The sequence below is a fragment of a genome, unplaced genomic scaffold (assembly GCF_019419815.1).
Source record: "Pyrus x bretschneideri cultivar Hongxiangsu unplaced genomic scaffold, Pyrus_bretschneideri_v1 Contig101, whole genome shotgun sequence".
NCBI classification, from domain to species: domain Eukaryota; kingdom Viridiplantae; phylum Streptophyta; class Magnoliopsida; order Rosales; family Rosaceae; genus Pyrus; species Pyrus x bretschneideri.
Window position 1 is genome coordinate 1,039,108 of NW_025999393.1, and position 20,918 is coordinate 1,060,025.

At 39.0% G+C, this 20,918-nt stretch overlaps 1 pseudogene; it reads left to right on the forward strand.

Annotated features, from left to right (window-relative positions):
* Nucleotides 1-11,409: 11,409 nt before the first annotated feature.
* LOC125470669 lies at nt 11,410-20,361 on the forward strand (annotated as a pseudogene).
* The last annotated feature ends 557 nt before the right edge of the window (nt 20,362-20,918 follow it).

Here is a 20,918-nt window from a genome sequence, read left to right on the forward strand (position 1 = left end):
ACAAAGCCCTTCCTTGCATGGCAAGGAAGGGAGACACAAGGAAACACACGACAATGTCCTAAGGTTGCTAGGAATGTTGTTTTTGTGTTCTAAAATGCGTAGGAGTTTTCAATGATGCTCAAACATGAGGTCTTTTTAGGATTTAACTTTCCTACTTCAAGTCTTCAATTTCGTCCATCCTTTTGGCTCCAAGCATATGATATCCATTCCAATCTCTAATTTGCTCCAAAAGGCATCATTTTGCATACTTTGCCCTTAGAACCTGAAAACACACAAAAGAAGCATAAAGAACTAAAATAACTAAAGAAACATAACGTAAATGTACGAGAACAAGCCATTTAAGTCGCATAAATATGCTCCTATCAGATAGCACACAAATCAGTATCATTGGTAATATATCACATAATTGTTGAGAATTACATTTTTAATAGTTTATCCGGAAGTTCACAAATATGGATGAGTGTGTGCATTATTACATAAGTCCAGCAAGAGTGGAAATTTTAAGTTGATTTAAATGTATGTTTCATAGATTGAATGAATGTACAAAAGGGTATATATAAAATGACGGAGATGGTTACAAGTCCTTGACAAACTCTACTAACTGGGTAAACCCTAAAGCTGTCACTCCTTAAATTAAGGGAGTGTAGCAAACCACTAGCAGACAACTATCAACAAGTCAACTAGCTATCAATCTTTCTCAAATTAAGGGATTAGGCATATTGATGAATCCCATGGAAAGAGGAAAGCTAAAAACAGACAACATGGGTATCAGTCACTCTATATCTTAGCCCATATCATCCAATACTCACCCTCAAGCTGGATCGTGAAGATTGATCGAGCCAAGCTTACCAAGGAGACGTTGAAAATGAGCTGAAGGCAATGCTTTTGTGAACACATCAGCTAGTTGATCATGACTACGAGTATATATGGTTTGAATAACTTGGGATTAAACTTGTGCCCTAATGTAGTGACAGTCCACCTCAATGTGTTTAGTCTTTTCATGGAACACTGGGTTAGCAACGATATATATGGTTGCTTGATTGTCACACTTGAGTGATGTTAGAGTTGACCTAGAGAATCCCAAGTTTGAAAGTAACCCTTCGAGCCAAATTAACTCAATGCTATCGATGCCCTTGCACAATACTCAACATCTACACTAGAACGTGCAATAACTTGTTGTTTTTTGCTTTTCCATGTGACGAGATTTCCTCCAACAAACGTACAATAGCTAGTGGTAGACTTCCTATCAATTATATTCCTGGCCCAATCTGCATCGGTGTAACCACTGATCTGAGTGGAGTGGTTGTTGTTCATAAGAATACCTCTATGAATAAAGCCTTTTAGGTAGTGTAGAATTCTTTTCTACAATGAGAAGATGTTTCACAGATGGTTCATGCATGAATTGACTAACTAGGCTCACAACATAGGTGATATCAGGTCTGGTTATGGTAAGGCATATAAGCTTTCTAACTAACCTTTGGTAATGACTCACATTGGTGAGAGGTTCTCCATCCATATCAAGCTTTAACTTGCTATCAAGGGGAGTGATAGCATTCTTGCAATCGAGTAATTTAGCCTCAGTGAGAAGATCCACAGCATATTTGCGCTGATTTATAAACAAACCTTTTTGAGATGTTGCCATTTCAATGCCAAGGAAATATTTTAGTCTCCCCAGGTCCTTAATGGCAAAGGTGTGATTGAGAGATTTCTTAAGAGCTTTAATTTCAACATCATTTTCACTTGTGATGATGAGATCGTCCACATGGATGAGAACCACCAATATACTAGATGATCCTTTATGAGTGAACAAGGATGAGTCTGCATTACTTCAAACAAATCCAGCACCTTCCAACACTAAACTCAACTTGGCATACCATGCACGTGGAGATTGTTTCAAACCATATATTGCTTTGTGCAATCGACACACCATACCATTTTTTCCTTGAGAAGAACCTGGTGGAAGTTGCATATATACTTCTTCTTGTAAATCCCTATGAAGGAACGCATTTTTTACATCCATTTGACACAATGGCCAACCACAATTCATAGCCATTAAAAGAATAACCCTAACAAAGTTCATTTTGGCTACTGAAGCAAATGTCTCCTTGTAGTCTAGTCCAAACGTTTAAGTAAAACCATGTGCAACCAATCTGGCCTGGTGACGTTCAATTGATCCATCAGCCTTGAACTTTATCTTATAGACCTATCTATTCCCAACAACCTTCTTCCCTAGTGGTAACTTCACAATGCTTTATGTTTGATTGTTCTCCAAGGCATGGAGTTCATCATTCATCGCAATTCTCCACTCAGGAATTTGTTGAGCCTTTTGAAAGGTTCGTGGTTTAATGTGATAGGAGATTTCAGCCAAGAATGTGGCATGATTGGGGCGGACACGACTATAATTCAGCACCTCAGTGATAGGGTGTTTGGAAGCAAATGTGACTAGTCTCGGAGCCTTGTTGGAGGTTGTCGAGCACGCACAGGATTACGCCTTCTAGGAGGTAAAGTGGGAACCTCTTCGTGTTTAATCTTGAGAAGACTCAGTACCGTCCTCCATGTTTTTAGGTTGAGAAAACACATGAGTAGTGTCACTCATGATCTCTTCTTGTCCATGATTGTTAGTGGCTTCAGAATCCAAGTACACTAAGTGATCAATGCACGCAGGCAAGGGAAATAAATCACACATTAGCTCCCCTTCTTGGGAGTGAGCAGCCTCCTCTGAGAAATAGGGAACAATTTCCTCAAATTTTACATCCCTAGACACAAAAATCTTGTTAGTAATAGGATAAAAGCATTTGTAATATTTTTGGGTGGATGAATATCCCATGAAGACACACTTTGCAGCCCTAGCATTTAGTTTGTCACGGTGCAATGCTTGAACATGAACAACTATTCAACTATTCAAAAATCTTGTCCATGATTGTCCATGATCAACTATTCAAAGATAAAAAGCATAACATAACAGCATTGTTGAAAGAAGAAAAGAAGCAAGAATTATTAGTTTTTGAAAAAAAGAAGTCGGCTGATGATGATGAAGTTAAAAATCATCAGAAAAAGCATGATCTTACTTTCGCTTTTCCGAACTCATTATTTCATTCGATGATGAGTTGAAAGTATGCTACATAATTGATATATATGCAGAAAAGGAATGGTTAAGAAAGAAGATGAAGCGTGAGCATGACTAGATTAATCATAGTTGCCACCTTACTTTGCGGCTGTCCTTTCATGTTTCAATGTTTCATAATAAAATTTCATATGTACAAGAGTTTTTACAAGTCTCTCCCTCATACAGTCATGACTGTATCTAACTGTTGCAACAAGTCTTCCGTATAATTGTGTTGCGGCATTCCAAAAAGACTGTTTGATATGGGTAATTATCTACAGTAAAAGAGCAATGTTCTCTTTTTAAACTTATGTAACTTCATAAATAATTAATTTATGGCTACCAAGAGCTTCCAGTAGCAACATTGTGGATATTTGTCAATACTTATGGTGCGAATATTAATTGTCAATACTTGATATTTGATCGATGTTTTGCAACATCAACAATGTATAACTCCATCTTTAGGGTAAAATCAAAGGAAAACTAATGAAAAGAACTTGAAAATTTTGAGTTTTAACGATAAGGATAAAGTAAAGGGTAAAGTGAATACTACCATAATTGACTTTTTAGTGTAAAAATATAATTTTTTATTAAAGTAAACAATATGAAGAACTTTTCGTTAAAGTTTCCTAAAATCAATTGAATGGCAGAATGTACAAAAAGTTAATACGTATCAAGATTGCATAATGTGATGAACCAAAGCACCACATTGTGGTGGTGACGAATGATGATCGGCCCCCACCAGCCACCATTGGATCAGTTAACTGTCCTCAGATTGCAAAACGTGATGAGCCAAAGCACCACATTGTGGTGGTGACGAATGATGATCGGCCCCCACCAGCCACCATTGGATCAGTTAACTGTCCTCTCTCTCTCTCTCTCTCTCTCTCCCCCTCTCTCTCTCTGTCTGTGTTGAAGGTGGTGATCGATGGCGATGGTGATGTGTGCAAATGATTTGGTGCGTGGACTCTAACATGGTAAATAAAGTCGACCTCTTTGAACACAGATCCTCTTCGGATCTGTGCAAACATAGAATTGAGACCATTAAAATTTAATTTAAAGGTTAGAATTATTACAACTTTTAAAAGTATCTTATATTTTTAGTCGTTGAATCAAATTTTAATGATCCAAAATCATTGATCCCCGAGCTTTGATTGCACAGTTACTGAGAGGGTCTCTGTTCGACCTCTTTTTCTTTGCGTTTGTCGTCTGCTCAAAATATTTGGTCATCGATTTTTGCGCCAAAAAATGATTAGCACTGCCAAGCGATCGAGCAAGCTCAGTGAGAAGATTGCAGATGAGATATATCAGTCATAACACAACACTACTGTTAATCTTCATGATTTGATTCCTCGAAAGGAATATATTTGGATGTTATGTCAAGTGAGTTGCTCGGGCAGTCAATGTCATCATCGTTGGATCGTACAACCATCTAATAATCTTTATCCGAATAGAATTTTATCCCGATCCAAAAGATTCTTTCTAAATTCTTTTTGTGAAGATATTAAGGATCAGTTCATTCTATCCAATCATCAGTCATTTTGTGACAAGTAATCATTTTGAATTTTTTATTAAAATTGAATATAAAATAGTATTCAAAAAAAACTAACCGTAAAATATTCAATAAACTCTTAGGATCCTCACGCGATTCCATTGCTCATCCATATTCGTCAGGGGTTCTATAATCATTGTGATCAAAATGCGAATCATTGTGGCGATTTTTTGACATAAATATTGGTAAATGCCCCTTCTCTTTGTTAAATTTACATGGTAGGCGAATCATGAGTGAAATTTGGTCAAATTTGGACTTGCATGAGAACCTTTTCCAATAGTGTGCTTGATGCACTATAACGCAATTAGCACTCACCCTTAACTTCTGAAAAAAGTTGTCTCACAAGTTTATTATGTTGGAATAGGTGGAATTATTCTAATTTCTTGGGTTACTGACATATGGATACTGGAAGTTTGGGACTATTCTGATATATGACTTCTCATTCGTTTAGTAAAACAAATAGAGTTAAAAAGTATGAAATTCACATTAAAATCCATAATCATATACTTGGAAACTAAAAATTTGAATGGAATTATGGCGACTAGTTAATCTAATATTTTTTTCATTTTCCGATTTATAACTTCACACATTTCAAGGATGCAAGATGTCTAACAGTCTAAGAGTATATCCAAAGGAGATGTCAAAATCCTAAGTGGAATGTCATTGTACATATTTGACATCGAAAGTCTATCCAATTGAAGTGTTATTTGCTGACTGGATTTGAAGGTTTTATAATTAGGAGTCAAATTTGACATAAATTTCAAATTTATTTTTAATTCATTTTAATGGTGGGTCCCTTATTCCACTAACATTTGAACTAATAAAAATTTTGTTTCATCATTTTTTTAATAGTTACGACCATTTAAAACTCTATTTAAATATGAAAATAACATTTGACAATTCGGTTGAAGAAGTGCAAAATTTGATATAAAACTTTAAATTACCACATCAATCATTAATTGTAATTTGACTCTTATAATTTAACATTTTATTCAGAGATGGCCTAATACTAAACCCATTAAAGTTTGCTCAAATGGAAAGAGTGTATGTGTCACATCTCGGCCCGAGGCGGATCACTTCCAGGGCCCGCTCCACCACCGTAGCACGATATTGTCCGCTTTGGGCCCCGACCACGCCCTCACGGTTTTGTTTTTGGGAACTTACGAGCAACTTCCTAGCGGGTCACCCATCATGGGATTGCTCTTGCGCGCTACTTGCTTAACTTCGGAGTTCCAACGGAACCCGAAGCCAATGAGCTCCCAAAAGGCCTCGTGCTAGGTAGGGATGGGAATATACATTTAAGGATCACTCCCTTGGGCGATGTGGGATGTCACAATCCACCACCCTTACGGGCCCAACGTCCTCATCGGTATACACGCAGCCAGGGTTATGCTTTGATACCAATTGTCACATCCCGGCCCAGGGCAGATCACTTCCCGGGCCCGCTCCACCACCGAAGCATGATATTGTCCGCTTTGGGCCCCGACCACGCCCTCACAGTTTTGTTTTTGGGAACTCACGAGCAACTTCCCAGTGGGTCACCCATCATGGAATTGCTCTCGCGCGCTACTCGCTTAACTTCGGAGTTCCAACGGAACCCGAAGCCAGTGAGCTCCCAAAAGGTCTCGTGCTAGGTAAGGATGAGAATATACATTTAAGGCCTCGTGCTAGGTAGTGATGAGAATATACATTTAAGGATCATTCCCTTGGGCGATGTGGGATGTCACAATCCACCCCCCTTATGGGCCCGATGTCCTCGTCGGCACACACATAGCCAGGGTTAGGCTCTGATACCAATTTGTCACATCCCGGCCCGACTCCACCGTAGCACGATATTGTCCGCTTTGGGCCCCGACCACGCCCTCACGGTTTTGTTTTTGGGAACTCACGAGCAACTTCCCAGTGGGTCACCCATCATGGGATTGCTCTAGCCCCCTTCTCGTTTAACTTCAGAGTTCCTACGGAACCCGAAACCAGTGAGCTCCCAAAAGGCCTCGTGCTAGGTAGGGATGAGAATATACATTTAAGGATCACTCTCTTGGGCGATGTGGGATGTCACAGTATGCAAAAACAATAATGCTATTCTTACCACAATTTTATGCCACATTTCTTTACCATCTGATGTGACAACCCGTCCCGAAATATTTGTATCGATGGCGTGAAATTACTAAAGTACCCTTGAACGTTTGTGGTGTCGTGTGGTTTTACTTTGGATGTGGACCATTTATGTTAAGTCCCTAATATTTTGGAACCAATTAGTAACTTAGATTTAGGTATTATTTTTACTTGTTTTTGGTTGGTGACTCAGCTGGACATCACACACAACCATACCACACTCCCGTGTACCCCCTCTCTCCTCCCTCTCTCGGATTTTCTTGCCATTTCCGTACAACCTGTACGGACAACCCTAAAAAACCTTCCAAACATCACGGATCGAGGTCATGAATGGTGTTTTTGGACTCCTTGCAAGCTTAGGAGTTAATTGGTGGTGGTGGTGGTTGGACGTGAAAACCTTGGAAACCTTTGGAACCAAGAATTCCCGATTTGGATATTGTTCATGCAATTGTGATCGTGAAGTTTTCAGGGAGTTTTGAGCTGCTAGGAAGCCTGAACACATCTTCATGAAGCTTAAGGAGTAATTTTGAAGTGATTTGGACGTTAGGAAGCCCAGGTTTAGCGAGTTGCAGGTTTGGCAAGAATATCGAAGGTTTTTCAAGTGACTTTCCATTGTTTTAGGTCCCCAAAGTGGTATGATTATGTTCTTCTCATTGTAAGCTTCATTTTGGTACAAATTTCATGGAATTTGGTTGAGAAATGAAGAAGATATTGAAGTTCTAAGTTTTTCAGTTTCTGGCGATGCAGACGGTGGTCGGCGGTGGCTCCGACGAGGATCACCGGAGAAGACGAAGAATATAATCATACCAACGGCGTTACTAAAGGTGTCAGGTATATATAACGGTATATTCTATTTTTGGACGAAATATTCCCTAGCGCCGTTAGGGTTTCCATACGTGTGCCAAGCACGTGTCTACGTGTGCCAGGCACGTGGCGGCGCGTGGATGGTTGGAAATTTTTTCTAAAAATATGGGAATGTTTGTGGTGTTGAGTAGATCACGTTGGTATATTCAAACACCCAATTTGAGCAATATTTGAGAAGTTATTAGCTAGTTTTGTTTAAGTGCTTTAAATTAATGTTTATATAGTTGTTTCGTATATAGGTGAGATCTATCCTCAGGACGAACGCAATCAATTGAGGCTTGGAGGCTACGACCCTTCCACATACTAGTGAGTGGGCTTTTAGTTTTCCGTATATACCTATATACTTGAGATTTTTCCCAGAAAATCAATTTAAATGAATTTATGTTTGAAATGCCATGCCTATTGATTTATGCTTAGACTATGAATTTGTTTGATATGTGCATATTGTGATTTGACGCGGTGGACGCTCAGGTAAGTACCAGGTGAGTTGTAGATTGTTTATGTAAATTGATGATTATGCGAGATGTGTTGAGAGCTCATAAACCTGCACCCCGGTGTTAGTGCTCCCGCCCAGAGTTAGGGCACAATCCTTCACGTGATGTTCACCTCCCGCACTATATGCTCATCTTGGATCCAAGTTAGGTGCACAATCCTGTCATACAAACCACTATAGGTGGTTCCGACTCGTACGTGACCCGCGATTATTCGCACAGTCTTCACGTGATCGTAGCACTTGAGCATATTTATTTACCTCCAGTCCTGTCGTACAGACCACTTTAGATGGTTCCGAATCATGTGCAGGTATATTTGTTGAGATGTGGATTTGAGCCGTACAGGCCACGTTAGGTGACTCCGGCTAGATGGATGAGCTCTAGATTCAGCCGTACAGGTCACGTTAAATGACTCCGGCTGACATATCATTTGCATTGAGTTATATCACCTGACTTACATATTTTTTATGCTGAGATATTTGACATGGCATATATGTGGATTTTGCTAATTTGAGTATGGTTTCGATATATGTATATATTCTATTTTCTGGGAAATTATACAGGTTTTTCGGCGAGGGGTTAGAACTTTTGAGAAATGTAATGATTTTGAAAAGCTTTGTTTTTGCCCACTCACACTTTTTGTTTTGCGCCCTTCCAGGTTCTAGTTAAAAGTGCTTTTTGGTGGCTTGCGAGGAATCCACGGCAGCTTTGACAGATTATCACCATTGTATGGTCACCTTTTGGTGTTGTATAATTAGTATTTGTCCTGCTGGACTGCACTTAGGCTACTTATGCTCTGGTTGTGTATTTCACACTTAATCTCGCACTAGCACCTTTTCTTAGCTAGTATTGCTGGTAACTTGCTTTTTATTTATTCGTATTTCTCTATATCAATATTGCTTCCGCACTATGCACATGGCTACGTCACCCTCGCGTGACGGCCAACACGCCTTGATTTCGGTTGGAGTGTGTCATCTGAGATGGCAGATGAGTTGGACAGCCACATCATCTAAATTAATTAGCATTTAATCAAAATGTTAATCAATAATTAATAAAAAGATTGTTAATTAAATGATGATTGTGGTATAGAAGGAGTCTCATTCTTCCACCTAAGATTATTTAAGTATTTTAATTAATAAAAAAGATTGAAATTAAATGATGTAGCTTGTCCAACTTATTTGCCACCTAAGATGGTAAAGAAATGCGGTATAAAATTGTGGTAAGAATAAAATTACTCATGAGAAAATTGGTTAGAATTAAACTAGGTTAAGGGTTTGAAATAATCCTTTTCGACAAAACAAAAAAAATGGCCCAAGGATTTAATTTGTACTTGGCGCCACTGTAAATCTTTAGTAGGCCTTTCAGCCCAAGCCCATCGAATCCCCACTCCGCAACTACCTGGAAGTACAAACTTTCCTAGAAACTTGGGGGGCGTTTGTTTGCCCTCACTAAGTCGGACTGGACTGGACTAGACTAGCTATTAGTCCAATACTGTGTTTGTTCCATGCTGGGACTAACATTAATGAGACTAAAGGGGACTAGCATAGACAAAACCCTTCACTAAGAGGTCTTAGCGAGACCCCCCCAATAACCATGGGACTAGCTAAGACTATCCTCTCTTTCTTGTCCTCGTCATGCTCAATGACCACTCCTGACAGACTCCTCGTCATCTCCAGTCACCTAGATCAATCATTAACTTTCCGACTCTCTTTCAGATCCATTTCACAACCAACTTTCATATAAAATATACCAAATTGAAGCTGGGAGTGACAAGATTACGATTTTACCTGAATTGAGGCCAAAATGTGGTCGGAAAATGGCCTAGAAGTCTCGGTGTCACATCCCCACCCGGGGCGGATCACTTCCCGGGCCCGCTCCACCACCGTAGCACGATATTGTCCGCTTTGGGCCCCGACCACGCCCTCACGGTTTTGTTTTTGGGAACTCACGAGCAACTTCCCAGTGGGTCACCCATCATATGATTGCTCTAGCCCCCCTCTCGCTTAGCTTCGGAGTTCCTACGGAACTCGAAGCCAGTGAGCTCCCAAAAGGCCTCGTTCTAGGTAGGGATGAGAATATACATATAAGGATCACTTCCCTGGGCGATGTGGGATATCACAATCCACCCCCCTTAGGGGCCCGACGTCCTCGTCGGCACACCACAACCAGGGTTAGACTCTGATACCAAATTGTCACATCCTGGCCCGGGACGGATCACTTCCCGGGCCCGCTCCACCACCGTAGCACGATATTGTCCGCTTTGGGCCCCGACCACGCCCTTACGGTTTTGTTTTTGGGAACTCACGAGTAACTTCCCAGTGGGTCACCCATCATAGGATTGCTCTAGCCCCCCTCTCACTTAACTTCGGAGTTCCTACGGAACTCGAAGCCAGTGAGCTCCCAAAAGGCCTCGTGCTAGGTAGGGATGAGAATATACATATAAGGATCACTTCCCTGGGCGATGTGGGATGTCACACTCGCCCTGTTTGGGCTTCTTCAAATCCATGATAGATTCAAGCATGCAAAGATAAGATCTTGGTCCAGGGATGGTGATGAATTTTTTGGCGGTGCTAACTTCATCAAATTTAACGAGGGTTGGTCGGAAAACACATCGGGAAACCTGCAACTCGTCGGGAAAATTGGAGCCGTGAGGTTCTGTTTGAACAATGCATAGCTAGAGAGGGAGGGAGAATAGAGAAATAAAGACTAGCATCAGTAAGGAGTTTGACCAGGAATGAGAAAGAGACATGAATTGAAAGGTCTGAGAGGAAAAAAAGAGGGAAAGGGTGGGACGATGAGAGAAGAGGAAAAGAGTGGGACGGAAATGGTAGGAAAAGATGGAGAAAAAGATAAGATCATAATAAAATATTAATAATTTATATATTAAATAATATAATATTAGAATTTGTTATTATCTAGCTTCTTAGTCTAATACTGCACCAAACGCTTCACTAAGTTATTCCAGTTTAGTCTAGTCTAAGCCAGTCCAGCTTAGTCCTTGAAGCTAATCCAGTCCGAGATAGTCCGGCGCAACAAACGCCCCCTTGGAGACTTGGAAAACTGGATCCTAGTTCTCACTACATTATGCTAATCATGAAGGGAACAACAAGATCAACCCAAATGGTCAAAACCTTATAGTTCTACTGAAAAAATCTCTAACCCTAAAGCAACTAAAACAAGTCCACCGACCCTTCAACCACCTCGAAACCCTCCTGCTCCGCCAAGTCCTCCACTCAAATGTCACCTTCACTGGATGTACATTCCGCTGCGTGCACTGAATCCTTCACGATATGAAAACCAGATGCATTCTCATGGGGCTACGCCATTCGTTTCTTCTCTCTCCATGCGGTACAAATCGGCTTTCTCTGTTTATGTTCAGATAACAAGGCTCGGACTTTGCCATCTAGTTCTGCTGTGTCCTCTGCTCTGAAGGCGTGTGCTAGGATTTTGAATGATGTGGATGGGATTTCGATCCATGCCCAGGTTTTTAAAGTTGGGTTTTGCTGGTCTGTTTATGTACAAACTGCGCTTGTTAATTTGTATATGAAACTTGGTGACATGAAAACTGCACGGACAGTGTTCAATGGAATATGACGGAGAAGAATGCGGTTTCTTGGAATTCTATCTTGTCGGGGTATTTGAAAAGTGGAGATATGGAAGAAGCTCAGGTGGTGCTTGATGAGATTCCGAATAAGGATGTTGTGTCTTGGAATTCCATGGTTTCCGGTTATGCGAGGGTGGGAAATATGGACAAGGCGTATTTCTTGTTTCAACAGATTCCTGAGAGGAGTTTGGCCTCTTGGAATGCCAATGTTTAGTGGTTATGTGGAATATGAAAGAATGGAATCGGCTAGAAGCATTTTTTATGACATGGCATTAAGAAAGAATGTTCCTTGGATAGCGATGATTAATGCGTACTCAAAGTGCGGCAATGTTCATTCTGCTTGTTATGATTGTGATTGTCTTGATCACAAATTAAGAGTCCAGGTAGTTGTATTTAGGGTCATCACTTGTAATTAGGGGACTCTGTTAGAATGTCAGCTGGCAAGTATTGTATGGGGTATTATAAAGCATGATTTGGGATCATTTGGTTGTAACGGTCAATTTCGATAAAATACAATGTCACAAAAATATTCAGGAGCTCAGTTCTCCTTCTTCATCTTCAACCTCTGCTCCTCCATGCCTCATTTGCTATCTTCTTGCTACTTGCAGGTTGAGATAGGGTTCCAGAACTTTGATCTTATCATTGCTCGTCAGCTCTTTTATCAGGTGAATGAGACAGATGTGCTCTTGTTCAATGCCATGAGAGCTAGCTATGCGAAAAATAGCCAACCAAAGGAGGGCATCGAACTGCTCAACGAGATGCTTAAACCGGAGTTGAATATTCAACCAAAGGAGATGACTTTGGCTAGTGTTATATCTGCTAGTTCGCAGCTAGGAGATTTGAAATTTGGGTTATGGATTGAGTCGTACATGACTAAGCATGGAATTGAGTTAGATGATCATTCGGCTACTGCTTCAGTTGACTTGTACACAAAATGCAGAGATGTTGATAGGGCAAATAAGTTGCTTCATGGCTTGAAAAAGAGAGATGTGTAGTTGCATATTCTGCAATGATCTTGGGATGCAGCATAAATGGCAAGGCAGTTGAAGCAACCAAGTTGTTTGAAGAGAGGGTAAATGCCGAAATTTGTCCCAATGTGGTAACATACACTGAGCTGCTAACTGCCTATAATCATGCTGGTTTGGTCGAACAAGGCTACTGATGCTTTAACTCCATCAAGGACCATGGACTTGAGCCTTCGGGTGATCATTATGGAACCATTGTCAGCCTTTTAGGCAGGGCAGGACAGTTGGAGAAAGCGGTTCAGCTAATAAGTGGCATGCCAATGCAACCTCAAGCCGGGGTTTGGGAAAGCTTTGCTTCTTGCGTGCTCATTACATAACAATGTTGATTTTGGTGAGATTGCTGCTCGGAATTGCTTTTAATTTGGAGCCTAAAAAAAGCAGTTACTGATGTGAAAATTAATTTGACACACAAATTAAACTCTATTTGTGACAATTGTAGTATATATGCAAGTAGGGATCGTTCTAAACCGGGGATTAACTAGGGATGCTAATCAACTCAAATAAGACTCAAAAACACTAAACTAGACTCTATAGACTCAAAACTAACTTAAAACACTCAGAACAACAACAAACAATTAAAAAGACTCAATTCTAGACCTAACAAGTTATTTGGGCGAATTTTAACTAACTTAAACTCAAAACACTAAATTGGACATATTCAAACACTTTTTTAACTAATCTAACACACTTAATAAAAGGAGGAGCCGATTTGGACGAAATTAATTAAATTAGGCAGATTGCAAAACCAAATAGATTAGAGACTAAATTAGGTGAATTGAATGGGTAAAAGGCTAGTTAGAGGGTCCTTCTCCACACATGCACATATGAAACACAAATTGATTTCCAGTTATTATCCCTTTAAACCATGAATGACAATGCCCCAAATTAATTGTGAGAAGCACAAATTAACTTTCAGACTTTCCTAGTTTCATTGAATTGGATGGGATACGTATCGACAACCAAATTATTCTTATCAAGTTCCCTACATGAACAGCATAATAGAGATACAATCAAAGATCATTAAGCTTTTTGAAAACCATAAGCATTGACTAGGCATTCGTAACTATGAACTGCATGATATTCTTGCTTAGAATTTACTTAACACAATCATGACTAGTGATTTTTACTACTTGTGAATATAAGTTCATAACGATTAGGTGAAATTCCCTTATACTTTAACATCAAATTCATGCATGAAAACTAAGTATGCATCCTTAATCAACACACAAGAACAAGTTCTCAATAAATCAGTTAAGTAAATTGCATTCACAATTCAAGAAACAAAAACTGGAGGAAATCAATTCATATAAAACATATGTCCATGGCTTTGAATTCACCTCTAACTAAGAAAAACTTAAGTACACATGTTCATAACAATTGAAAAGAAAATTAAAATAAACATGGAAACAAAATGAGGGAAGAAAGAACTCTGAAAGTCTCCAATGGATGCAGATTACTTGCGGCACAAGGTTCTCTTTCTCCTATGGAAGCCACGACAATTCCTTCTTCTCCCAAGGTTGCGGCACAAGTTATGTTTCTGAATGTATGGGGTGTGGTGTGAATGAATGAATGAATCAATGGAAGGATGAATGGCTGCATAGGGTGTGTAAGGGGTGTGGCAAAATTGAGATACATATATATATAGATATAGCATGGCAAAACCCTAGGAAATCAGAATTAGGGTTAGACTTAGCAGAAACAAAGGATTAGGGCTCCTAGGGTGCGGCACAAGGCTTGGGGAATAATTCATAGCCCAATTAATTTCTGATATGGAGTTATACAATCCAAATCCAAGAGGAAAAGGGCCAATTCAAATCAGAATCCAAGAGGAAAAAGGGTAGGGAAATTCGCCAAAAATTAGGCCTTCTAAAAACTATGTGTTTTGTGGCTGATTTTGGGTCTTCTAGAAGAAATAAAAGGGGGAAGGGTGCGGCACTCTTTTAGGATTAGATAAGACTTCTAGAAATCATGTATTTAGGTCCACTTGCAGCTAGAATTAAGGTGGAACAAGATTAGGTTAGGATAAGATAGGATAATGTTTGGATAAGATAAGGTTGGTAGGATAAGTTTCCATATTTCTTGCTCTTTCCTTATCTTCTTTGTCTTGAACTTGTTTTCGATTTGTAGCATGTTTCTAGCCTCTTTTGGCTCCAAATTCGTCCATTCACCTTGCTCCATATACAAGTTATCCATAATAAGCCCAAGACTGCTCTAAAAGGCTCAAAATTGTCTTTTCTTGCCAACTTTGTTATTAGGACCCACAAACACACAAAAATAGCTTAAAACACTATAATAATTAGTAATTAGCTAACTAAATGTAAGGAAACAATATAACTAAGCAGCATAAATATGTTCCTATCAGTTACTACGCTCTTCTTGCCAAAATTTATGCTTCTACCGAGAGATGGGACGACGTGAGGAGATTGAGAAAGGTCACGGAGAAAGGATTCTCTAAGATTCCGGGCTATAGCTGGATGGAGTCCTTTCGAGTAAATATGCAATTACGAGGTCACGAGTGTAACATCTAACATGCACATCCGTGATTTGGCCAAATTATGAAAGACCACAGATCTGTTTAGAAGTACCAAATAAAGATAAAATGTTCTACTACTACGAATCAATGGGTCAAATAACGGATTGGGCCTTGAATTTACAAGGTGATTGAGAATGCAGTTGGATTAGAATTTACCAGTAATGCTCGCGCGATCCTGCAAGATTTGAATGCACCAGCCTTAACTACGTGAACAAGACACATTTAACTTGAAAAACATTCAACATAATTATGAACGAACAAAAAGGATAGATCTAGGAAATTATACAAATCCATCTAGTCAGGAGACTATATAATAGTTGTGGGAAGGTTGAGTATGCAACAAAAATGTAAGATATACTTGACTTACAATTCCATTATAATTTCACACAAAAAAAAAAAAGATCAAATTTTTATTGAAATGTCAAGCAAAACAATCTCATCTGTTACAGATTGGACCAACTAAATAAAGAATCTATCAATATGATTTTCAACCTAACTATAAAAAAGAATGAAAGATGAGTACGAACTTGAACTCTAGAGCTTCGTTCACTAGGTTGAAAAGCAAAGCATCCACTCATCCGTAACAAATAGAGAAATAAGCAGAAATCACCTTGAGACCCCAAGTCCAGCATTCAACTTGGTAAAAAGCAAAACAAAAAACAATAAAGGAAATTAGGTAGACTGGTCAGTGCAAACTAAAGCTCCAAAAGAGAGCTAGCAATCATACCTCAGCTAACCCAGCAGCAATGATTTCGATTGACACAAAAGTCCGGGTTTGATTAACATTAACAAAAAATCCACCTGCTAAAATCAATCCAATACCTGTTTCACAATTACAAAATATGTTAAAAACAAAAAATAGATGCAAAAGCAAAGAAGAAGCATTCAAGAGATTAAGGCATTTAAATAATTAGGCGAAGCAGATGGAGATCAGTTAAAAGTTGGGGAGGGAAGTAATAATCTCCGTAGTGGGTGCTCGGTAATAAAAATGACAACCGAAAATAAAAATTAAGCCAATAAGTTGTTTTTTTTTTTTTTTTAAATCTTAGATGTTTTGTAGAATGAAAATGCATCAAACCAATATATACCTTTCTTATGAACTCATCGACTGAGAAAGTGAGCATGCAAGCAGAGGCCACCGGAAACAAAAAAGTCAGTTATGATTTGAGCATTTCTGAAAAAAGGAGTCAGAAAACCTTAAAATCCCCAAAAACCCTAATTTATAAACTCCCAATCAAACCCAAAAAGGATAGAGGAAACCCAAATAAAGGGAAATTCAAGAAATTCAACATACGGTAAGACGTTTTCTGACGGCCAATGTAATTAAAAGCCTGCATACAGTTTAGTTAATTAACAAATAATGCAGGGCAATTTTCATTTCCAACCAACTGTTCGGATAGCATGTGAGGAGTTTCAAGCTATGGTGGATACGTGTGGTTTGGTTCCGATTGATGTTAAGGGCTCCCCTTTCACTTGGACTAATGGACGTGGCATATCATCTCATATTGAAATGTTATTAGATCGGTGCTTTTGTTCTACTGCATGGCTGGATGCCTGGCCTATCACCAATTGCTCCACGTTGGTTTGTCATTCTTCAGATCATAATCCTCTTCTAGTTTCTTTTCAAAAGTTTGCAGCTCAAGGTCCTACTCCTTTTCGCTTTCATCGCATGTGGTTAGATCATCCTGATTTTATTAATTTGGTTAAAAATTCATGGCAGTCTATTCAAGTTTATGGTTGTCCTATGTTTATTCTTCAACAAAAGCTCAAGTTGCTAAAGCCTATTCTAAGACATCGGAATGCTGATGTTTTTGGAAATGTCAATGTTGCCGTGGACAATGCTAGAGAGGCTTTAGAAAAAATTCAGTTAGAAATCTCCACAGAGGGTTTTACTGATGAACGTCATGGGGCTGAATTACAAGCTCATTCTACTTTGTCTCATGCACTGGTAGTTCAAGAAAAATTTTGGCAGGATAAAACACGGTCTAAATGGTTGCGAGATGGAGACCGTAATACGAGTTATTTTCATACTTTGGCAAAAATTCGCAGGACTCGTAATTTTATATCTTCTCTGCGTATCGGTTCAGAATTGGTTGAGGATGTTGAGATTTTGCGCAATCATGTGGTGGAGCATTTTTTCAATGCTTTTCATGATGATGGCCTTGCTATTGATACAGGTTTGGTTACTCGTCTTATTCCTCCTTTGGTTACTACACCTGAAAATGATACTTTACTGGCTATTCCCACATTGGAGGAGATTAAACAAACTGTATTTTCTATGAATCCAGATAGTGCTCCAGGTCCAGATGGTTTTGGTGGTTCTTTTTTCCATGCTTGCTGGGATTTCGTTGGATTTGAGGTTTCTTTGGCTGTCCAAGATTTCTTCAAGACAGGTTATATTTTACCCAATTTGAATTCTAGTTTTGTAGCTCTAATTCCTAAAGTCCAAGAGGCTGATTCTATCTCTCAATTTCGGCCGATAGCCATGGCTAATTTTATATTCAAAGTCATTACAAAGATTCTCATAGATAGGCTTGCTCTTGTGGCTACTTGAATTATTTTGCCGAATCAATACGCATTTCTTAAGGGCAGGCATATTTCAGATTGCATTTTGTTGGCCTCGGAGTGTGTTAATTTATTGGACAATAAGTGTTTTGGGGGTAATGTCGCTATTAAGTTTGATGTTGCTAAAGCTTTTGATACTCTCAATTGGGACTTTCTAGATCGGGTGCTTAGAGCTTTTGGTTTCCATGACACTTTTGTTCAATTGGTTCGTGTAATCCTTTCCTCAGCCCGACTATCTATATTATTCAATGGTTCACCTGTTAGATTTTTCGGATGTAGTAAGGGTGTTCGTCAAGGGGATCCTCTATCCCTTCTCCTTTTTTGTCTTGCTGAAGAGGTTTTCAGTCGAGGTCTAGTGGATCTTGTAAATTCTGGAAAGGTTAAACCCATTTCTTCCCCACGGGAAGTGACTGCTCCTTCTCATATTCTCTATGCAGATGACATAATGGGTTTTTTGCAAAGGTGACAAGCGCAGCCTTATGAACCTTATGCATTTTATTGAAGAATATGGTGTGAATTCTCATCAATGTATTAGTAAAGGTAAATCTTGTATTTATATTGGCGCGTCGTTTGCGTATTTTATCCTGGCTCAATGTCTTTGAAGCTGAGCTTCCATTTACTTATTTGGGGGTTCCTATTTTTAAAGGCAAACCTAAGAGGGCATATTTTCAAGCATTAGCAGATAGAATACGTTCTCGTCTTTCTCAATGGTAAGGTCACTCTCTCTCAAGGGCTGGTCGAGTTACTTTGGTCAAGTCAGTTGTGGTAAGCATGTTGTCTCATACTTTCTCGGTTTATTCTTGGCCACCTACGATATTAAAACAGGTTTGTAATTGGACTTGAAATTTCATTTGGACGGGTTGTGCTGATTCTTGTGGATTTTCTATTGTGGCATGGAAAAAATGTTGTGTTCCCTTAAATGAAGGAGGTCTTGGCATTCGTAATTTTCCAGCTTTAAATAAGGCCATTTTATTGAAAAAGTTTTGGGATATTTTGGTTACCTCATCTATGGCTTCACGGTTTTTTCAAGGTCGGTTTTTTAATTGTTTTGGACAACCGTGTTCTACATACAAGAGTTCCTCCATTTGGCCTTGTTTACGCCCTCTTTTTTCAGATATTTTTCATGGATCAAAATGGGTGATAGGTAATGGTCAAAATATTAATTTTTGGCATGTGAGATGGTTAGATTTTCCAATAGTTGATAGGCTTGGTATTCCACCAGATTTATGTAAGGCTTTTCGAGCTAAAGTTTTTGATTTTATTGTGGATGGTTGTTGGATTCCCCCACCTACTTTACATTCATGGCTAGTGCCCATTTGGGATGATATTTCTTCTATTGGGCTTCCTTCAAAGAATGGGATTGGTGACAAAATGGTTTGGTTGTCTACTTCAAATGGTGACCTTTCTTTATCTTTGGCTTATGATTTTAAACGTAATAAACAACCAGTGGTTCAATGGGATCGATGGGTTTGGCAATCTTGCTTTCGCCCTCGTAATTCGGTTACATTGTGGAAGTATTTACATGGTAAGATGTTAACTGATGATCTCTTGCAGCAAAGAGGGTTTTGCTATAACATCTATGTGCTCTCTTTGTTGTGAAGGTATGGAAACTGCTTCACATATTTTCTTTGAGTGCTCTTTTGCACGTAAAATTTGGTCTTCTGCTTTGGAATTATTCAGAGTTCAATATTTATTTCAAGATATTTTTAGCTTTTTCCATTATCCTTTACAACAAGGTTTTGGTACCCAAGTGCAACTGCTTTGGTAGGGTATGATTGGAGTTGGTTTTTATTCTATTTGGCATGCTCGCAACACTGTTCGTTTTCATGAGGAGGTTGTTTCCATCAATTATGTTGTAAGGTCTACTAAATGTCAACTCCTTGAAATTGATTCTCTCAATTTCGACTGTATGAAGAATTATGTGGAAGAGCTTTGCATTCTTCATTCTATTGGTGTTCGTGGACGTCCTGCTAAGGCTCCAAAAATTATTGAGGTGTTGTGGCGTCCGCCTTCTCAGTCTTGGATCAAAGTGAATACTAATGGGGCTGCAAGAGGTTCCCCTGGTGTGGCTGCATTTGGTGGTATTTTTCGAGATTTTATGGGTAATTCTCTTAGTTGTTTTGCGGGTTAAATAGGCTTGGCCTCTTCTTTGGATGTCGAACTACATGCTGTTATTCATGCTGTATCTTTAGCTTGGGATATAGGTTGGCATTCCTTATGGATTAAATGTGACTCTTCATTGGTTGTTCATCTTTTTTCTTCATCCTCACCTTCCTTGACATCTATCCCATGGAGGCTTTTGGTTAGTTGGCGTAACTGTCGAGTTTTACTATCCTCTGTGCAGGTTCAGATTTCTCATATTTTTAGAGAAGGTAATCAAGTTGATGATTATTTGGCCAATTATGGTGTTGAGCACCCCGGTGTCTATTGGTGGGATTCAAGCCCTCCTTGTGCTGCAGTTGCTTATTCTCAGAACCTTTCTAAGCTTCCTTGTTATAGGTTTTGCTAAAAAAGGTTTTCAATTGTTGTTATGAATTATTTAATGGTCTGGGTGATGTGATAAATAATAGCACTCAAATTAAACCCTCTTTTTGACAATTGTAGTAAAGATATAAGTAGGGATCGTTCTTGGCCGGGGATTAGGAGGGATTGCTAATCTAACGAAAACTGACTCAAAGATACAAAATATATGCTTAAAAACACTTAAACAAACTCAAAGACTCTTAACTAAACTTATATGACTCAAAACAAACTCAAAAGACTCAAAACAACACAAAACAATCAAATAGACTCTAATTAGACTCTAGGACTTAATTTGGACGAAAATAGAATTGGTTTTGACTCAAAACACTTAAAAACACACAATATGACAGATTTGACTCAACAAAGTAAAGGGGATTGGGTTTTTGATGAATTTAAGATAAAAACAAGTAACTAAAAGGCTTAAATAAGATTTGGACGAATTTGGGAAGAACTATGGATGATTAACTAGCTAGAGGATTCTTTTCCACACATGATACATTCGAATACAAATTGATTTCCAGTTGCTTTTTCGATAAACTATGA